Below are 7,625 nucleotides of genomic sequence, written 5' to 3'. Positions count from 1 at the left end.
ATAAATGGATCCTGTGGCATGCAAGCTTTTGAGACAATTTTTTCACTATGCACAATTCTCTGGAAATTATTATACAACATCCAGGTTGTCATGTGCACCAATAATATACTGATGTTTAACCATTCATCTCTTGAAGGATTGTTTCAATATTTTACTAATTTTATTAATAATGCTATAAACATTCATGTAAAATGTTTTGTATGAGCATTTCCATTTCTCTGGAATAAGTGGCCAAAAATGCAATCCCTGGGTTGCATGATACTCACATATTCAGGTATTTAGGAAACTGTGAAACTGCCATTATATATTCCCACTCCCATTCCCATTACCAAGCATAGAAGAGGTGATTTTTTCATATTCTCAATAACACTGAGGGTTTGTATTATTGTTTTGTTTATTTTTATATTAATCATTTTACTAAAATGTAGAATCATACTATGAGAAAAGGTAAAATAGAAATAAATATACTGATCAAAGAAAACATGTACAAAAAGTCCCTAACCCAATCTTAAATGAGGATTCAAAGAAGTCTTAGAAGAAAAGAAGCTAGCAAAAATACTAATGCTAACCAAACTGAATACAAAGGACGGGTACAACCCATCCGGGAGAAAAGGTAAAGAAAAATATCATCTAAGAAGAAGTCTTACATACCAATTCCAGGAAACTTGGGAAAATACAAATAACCTGAAATGCTCAGTAGGCAGTAAGAGATTTGATCAGAAGAAAGTGGGAAAATGACCAGAAATCAAATAACAAAGAGCTTTGTATGTTTTGATAAGAATTAGTTTTTATGCAGATTTAAGCAGAGCCTTGGAGAGGAGAGAAGATGGTGTCATTTAGAAATATATCTACCCTAAAAAAAAAAAAGAAAGAAAGAAATATACCTACCTTCTCATTGGGCGCTTTCTTTTTTTTTTTGGATACATGCATATATTTAATAATGAAACAATTCATTAACAACAAAAATTAGAAAAATTCAGAGACCTCAGTGCTATGGAAGAGAAGGAGACATTAAGCAAAAAGCAACTGACCCAGAAGGCTGTATGATGCATGAAGCAAAGGCAAATGTGGTGAAGATAGTATTGTATACTCAGAAATGGTGAAGGACTGAAGTACCCACTTGTCTGGCTGCTTGGTAGCAGGCAGCCTTACTGTATGCTGCATAGAATGGAGGCAGTGAGCCAGAGAAAGGCAAGAGAGAAGAGCCATCTAGATCTAGAGTAATCAGATGGAAGAAACTGAGACAGAATTATGAAGAGATAACTTTAAGGCCTTTTACTTTCTCCAAAGTCTAAAATCTGAAGGCTTTTTTTTTTTTTTTTCATACCAGGGATCGAACTCAGGACCTTGTGCTTTCGAGGCAGGCACAGTGGCACTGAGCTAAAACCCTGGCCCAAAATTGAAGTTTTTAAGTATGTTGGTCAAATTTAATGATCACATAATGGGTAGCACTAGGCACTGTGACAGAACGCGGGGGAAGTGGTTTATAAAAATAAAGGAATGATATGGATCCTGCTCTCACAGAACTTACAGCCTAAATGAGGAGACAGTTCCCAGGCAAGAAACAACTACAAAACATATTTACAAAGTAACATACATACAAATAAATACCCATATGAATAACCAAAATAAGAAATCTAAGGGGCAATAATATGTCAGTGATCACTTAAAGTCGTTAGGTCAGTCACTGAAGCCTTCCTAAAGGAAAAAATGTTGGTCTTTTAATTATGTTATAACATCTCTCTTTATAGTACAGCATATGCAAAGGTATATAAAGAGGAATGGATATGGCATGTATAGTAAGCAGATTTGCTTGATTAGAGTACAAAGACCAATTAGGTCTAGTTAAGAAGTGTGATGGAATAGTGGAGGTCAATTAGGTGAAAGACGCTACAATGTTTGACCTGGTCCCTAGAACAAATGAACAGGGAATGAGTGTGTTTGTTGAGTAAGGATGAGTGGCCAGGCATCCAGGATCAACTCCACAACTCTCAAAGTTTGGCAGTTACTCTAAGAGACAGACGTTAGCAATAGGATAAGAGAGAAGTTATTCAGCTTCCTTGGTCAAGTCGAAGTAACTGCCTCATGAGAGAACTCTTATGAAGTGGCCACAGACACCTGAAGGAAATAAAGTTAAAAAAAAAAAAACAAAGAAAACCTACATTGATGATCATCTTCAAAAGGCAAGCCAGAGCCTGGTAATATCAAGTGTTCAAGCAGGACATCCTTGACCCTTATTACTTACCCTTACTCCTAGCGAGGAGCAGAATGTGTATGCTTATGAAGTTATTTTTGAACTGCCATGACAATCAACTTTGATCCTAACATTTTATAAATTAAAATGAGGATGAAAAGAGCCCTAATCTATAGGGAATGCTCACTTCCCTGAAGAAGGACAGGTCAGTAAGGGCCCCAATTCTCCCATGGTCTTTAAGTGGAAAGGCAAACATCACACCTTGAAAAGAGCCCATACTCAACCAAAGCAAGTAAGACCTCTTTCTTTAAGCTTATTGAGCTGAAGCTGTTCCAGGAAGCGGGGAAAACAAAGAGTTTGGGCCAGATATTCAGCAGCAGCCGGAGTCAGACCCCATGTCCCGAGAGTTCCGCTGGCAGGCACCGGTTCCGGGTGATGTTGAAATTGACTGCTGGGGCCCAATCTTGATGCCACTTGCCTCACTGTGAACATCAAATAAACCCTGTTGGATCTTCCTATGGATTTCTTTGGCTGTGTTAATGAAGGCCTCTTCAACATTGCAGGCAGTTTTGGCTGAAGTTTCCATGAATATCAATCCATGCTCCCGGGCAAAAGCCTCTCCTTCCTCTCTCTTTACATCCGTGCGAGACTCCAAATCACTCTTATTTCCTATCAGCATGATAACCATGTTTGAGCTGGAGTGTCGGCGGGCGTTCTCTAACCATGAGGTCAGGTGATCGAATGTTTCATGCCTTGTAATGTCATACACCAGGAGTGCTCCCGCTGCTCCCCTGTGGTAGGAACGGGTGATAGAAAGGAAGGATTCTTGCCCGGCCGTTTCCCAGATTTGTAATTTAATTTGTTTTCCATCAATGTTGACCATACGGGCTCCAAACTCCACACCTATTGTGAGGTCGTGGACGAGCTGGAACCGCTTGTCTGTAAACTGTAGGAGGAGACATTACTTCCCCACACCTGTGTCTCTGATGATGATGTACTTGAAGAGGCACTTTCTTAATTTAGACCATTGATGTGTGGACAAGGAAAAAAAAATCAGTGAAGGAAATCAAGGGAATGATCAAAGTCATAGATATATTTTGTAGCCAGAAAACTAAAGGATGCCAAATGAAATGGGAAGCTATGAGTAAGAGTAGACAATTCTATCCATACACCAAATCTGATCAACACTCTGTAACTGTCAATAAAGCATTATTGGAATACAGCCTTGTTTACTCATTTACATATTGGTTATGACTGTTTTTGCATTATAATGGCAGAAGTGAGTATTTGAGATAGATAATTCTAGAAAAAGAAGAGTTTATCGGAAAAAACTGTCAAGTATACTCTAATCAGTAAGAAGATTCTTGGTGACTCTTGAAATGTGGTAAATACAAAGAATGAGATGAAAGGAAGTAGAAAGAGTAAGTGCAGGATACACTATCTATCACAATATATTTACCCATCCTTAACTAATATATCACATCTCCTCCCAATTCACACCCATAATACATATTATCTCCATTCAAAGTTGAGAAAACAGATTCCAGAATTTAAACAACTTGGCCAAAGTTGTACAGCAAGTAGGTAGGATTCAGAACTGAAATACATTCTTTTTAATCAAAATTCATTTTGCCTTCCTATATAAGATTTTTTTCCCCTAGAATTTAAGCCTGACATCCCTGAATTAAGACTTTCTGATATTGTTTAGATTCCAGAATAGTGAGTTTATAAAGCAAAATATGTTTAGAGTGAAATGATGTCAATGTCTTGAAACCTCATCTGTTATCCCCACCACCTGGTACACTAAAAGCATGGGGCCATTAAATAGCTATGTTCAATTAATCCAAAATCATTGTCTTTCCAAATGCAAAGTATTCTCATCCCCTGGACCCTTCTAATTTACAGAAAATGCCTACTCAGAGTAAACTTTTTGTAGACATAATGGAGCTTGCTCACAATAACATCTGTTCTGAAATATTTCACCCAGCAAAAAGAAGAATAAATGTAATCTCTTAAATTAGTAGCCATTAAGGGAACAATAATAAAAACAACAATAGAGAAAAGAATGGCATCAATAATGCAAAGAACACAAAGAGTCTTGGTAGACCAGAATCACATTATTCTATGAAAAAAGGTCTATACTCTATAAAAGAACATAAACATTTTTTATTATGTAATCAGATATATGTTATATATCAGCCTCAATTTTTCCCTCATTCCTAAGTCAACAATTTAAAATGATTGACAGGGTGGAGGGGGAGAGTTAATATGTGTCCATATTCATAAAAATCACTTCATAGCAGTTTTACTCCACAGAAGTGATTTTTGTCTTTGGTAGGCTTTTGCCATTTTGGAAACATTTTATATCATCATACTTTAGAATTGGGGAAGTGCTACCGGCATCTAATGAGTAGAGGCCAGGGATGTTATACAACATGCCAAACCACACAGAACAACTCCCCACAACAAAGAATTGGAAGGTCCAGAATCTCAGTACTGCAGCTTGAGAAATCTTGCTTCACAAGAACACCACTGCAGCATATTGGCACCCTAGCCAACCACTTAATTATTAATATACCGAGTATGGTAACTACAGAGAAGCAACCATTACTTCCAATGTAGTTGTTAAATAATCATATTTGTAAAAGATAATCTTAAAGGAATTGAATGTATAGAGCTGAATGAAAGCATAAAGTTAATGTACTATAACAGGATTATTATGTATGTTCTATTCAGTGTATATTGCTTATGATATTTTAATATGTATAATAAAATTGGACCTGCTCTTGAGAATGAAACATGTCTAATTGTGTAAAAGTATTCTTTGGAGGAGGAGCCTGGAACTATAATCAAACAGAACAATAAGAACATATTTCAGGCATGTTGCCAATTTATCCAGGAAGAGAGAGATAAAAGTGATTGAAAGAAGTATTTGTTGAACAAGCTGCAGCTGTGTATAATACCTAATTGCTCATCTAGAACATGTTATCCATCAGGCAGAACAAAGGTAGTTTGATCAACTGTGATTATTCACCAATACACTTACCTCATATTAAAATTATGACACTAACCAATCAAACTTGAGAGTATTCAGGATTAATGATGATTTAACCTAAATTTCCTTTGGGCATTTCAGAAAACATTCCTTAGGAAATTAATCAAAGGTAATGTAAAAATTTCCACTGGAAATTAGAAGTTGAGTTCTAAATTCTTCAGTAGCTAGAACTACTGTGAAAATTTCAAAAAAGTATGGTATTCAAAATTATAATATGGTTAACATAAGTCATAATTTTAAATGTGAGTTAGATTTGTCATTCTATGGAGAATTACCTTTCAAATGAATTACTGTCAGTCCTCTGCATCCATGAATTTAATCAACTGTGGATCAGAAAGATTTGAAAAATAAAATTGCATCTCTACTGTGTATATACAAGCTTTTTGCCTATCATTATTCTCTAAATAATAAAGTACATAGCAATGATATTATATTAGGTATGCTAAAGATGATCTATAATATACAGGAAGATACATGTAGTTTATATGTAAATAATACAATATTATATATCAGGGATTTGAGCATGCACAGATTTTAGATCTGCAGGGGGTGAACTTAGAACCAATTCCCAACAGATATCAAGAGATGGCTAGATATACAGATATAAGTATATAATTTAGATGGGACAAAAATGTGATAGTGATGATTCAACTTTCTTTGATCTTAACAATAAACTCTACTTGAAGTGAAGATAAACTCTATTTGAAGATTTGAAGTGGAGAAAAATCTTATGAGAGCTAACTTTTGCATTGAAGGAACACTAGAAACTTACTGTGGTAAGTTAGATCATTTCTCTCAATTCTTTGCCTTTGTCCTACATTAAAATGACAAATCATTTTCCTTTGTCATATAAATTTGCTCTACCTAACAATAAAGTGGGAAAAGTATATTACTTCATCCTGTTTATATGAAGTTTAGCCATATGATTTTCCTTGTCCTATAGAAGGTAGGCAAAAGGGATGGTACCCCAGCTTTGGACTGAAGCCTTACAAGGCATTTCGTAATTCTGCTTAACCTTTTTTTCTTTCATGCCACTTACCCTGAGAGAAATTCGTTTCAGCTATTACCTAATCACAGAAGACTTGAAAATTATATGTATATAATTTGTGGTAAGCCAATTAGTTTTTTGAGGTTATTAGCACCAAAAGCTGGCCGTTATACTAACAAAAGGATTTTCTACCAATGTTGATGCTATGAATTTTTGACATTTACCACTCAACACTTGTTCCTTGATTTTCCATTGGAGATCATTTACAAAGGGAGCTCTGGACTGACTTCCTGGGTGAACTGAGTTGTGGCAGGCCTCTGGTCAGTCTTAAATTTGTCTGGTTATAGACATGTGGTTTTAGATGGTCCACCCAGAACAAATTTCAGGACTTAGAGAAGAGCTACCAAGAAAAAAAAAAATCACCATTTCTTCCTATTCCTTAACTGAAATAAAGGGAAGTTATGCTACCACAGACATCTAGCCAATATAAGGAGAAGCTTAGTGCTATCTGTCCTTCAGCCAACAAAATTAAAAGTAGAAGTGAAAGTGGAAAAGAAAGCAAAGTTCTGATGATGTGGCCCACTCTTTTAACCTACCAACATCTTAAGATAAATCTGTCTCTGAAATTTTTTCTTTTGTAAATGTTGATCATTTCCACTTACTCCTTAACCAGATCAGAATTATCTGCTACTGACCACAGAGAGATTTCTCATCCATACAGGTATATCTAGTTTCAGTTCAAATGATGAGAAAAAGAGAAATTATTTTAAACACAAATTTCCTTTATTTGAACTCCAACACTCAGCCATTCTGTAATGTGAATTGAAAAAATTAAACACAGAAAAGAACAATTATAAAAGCATATAAAAATACATACTTAAATCTTTCTACCTCATATAACTTTCCTGTAAAAGTGAATATCATTATAACATAATTACAGTTTATCCAAATCTCAACATGAAATTAACATTTCTAAGATATAATAGAATTAAATATTTTTACAGGACATAATATTTATAAATTAAGACTAAATTTGTAACTTCTCAAACTTTATATGAAATGTAAGAGACTATCTTTAAATGTAAACTCTACTAAATTGCACACGGACAAGTTTAGTTCTAATTTTATGAAAATGACATGCAAATAACCCCTAGTGCCAGAGAAAAATAAACTGTGCCTGTCTTAAAGTTAAGTCTGAATAAATCAATTTATCAACATAATAGACACAAAGTGTTTCTTGAGTAATCAAAGGGAATTTGTTTCTGTTAAACAGATTGCCAGAATTCAGGGAAAATTTTTCCTTAGCAAATTTCAATATATTATTTTATATTGATATTTTCCTTTTGATTGATTATCTACCATCTATGTTTTTGAAAAGATATTGTTTT

At 34.9% G+C, this 7,625-nt stretch overlaps 1 pseudogene; it reads right to left on the bottom strand.

Moving 5' to 3' along the window:
• Positions 1-2,549: 2,549 nt before the first annotated feature.
• Positions 2,550-3,195, bottom strand: LOC101698266 (ras-related protein Rab-2B pseudogene; annotated as a pseudogene).
• Positions 3,196-7,625: the final 4,430 nt, after the last annotated feature.

This window comes from Heterocephalus glaber, unplaced genomic scaffold (assembly GCF_053883595.1).
Source record: "Heterocephalus glaber isolate CG9 unplaced genomic scaffold, H.glaber_assembly_v1.0 deba00001472, whole genome shotgun sequence".
NCBI lineage: Eukaryota > Metazoa > Chordata > Mammalia > Rodentia > Bathyergidae > Heterocephalus > Heterocephalus glaber.
Note: the sequence above shows the minus strand (reverse complement) of the source record. Positions and strands in the feature narration are given on the sequence as shown.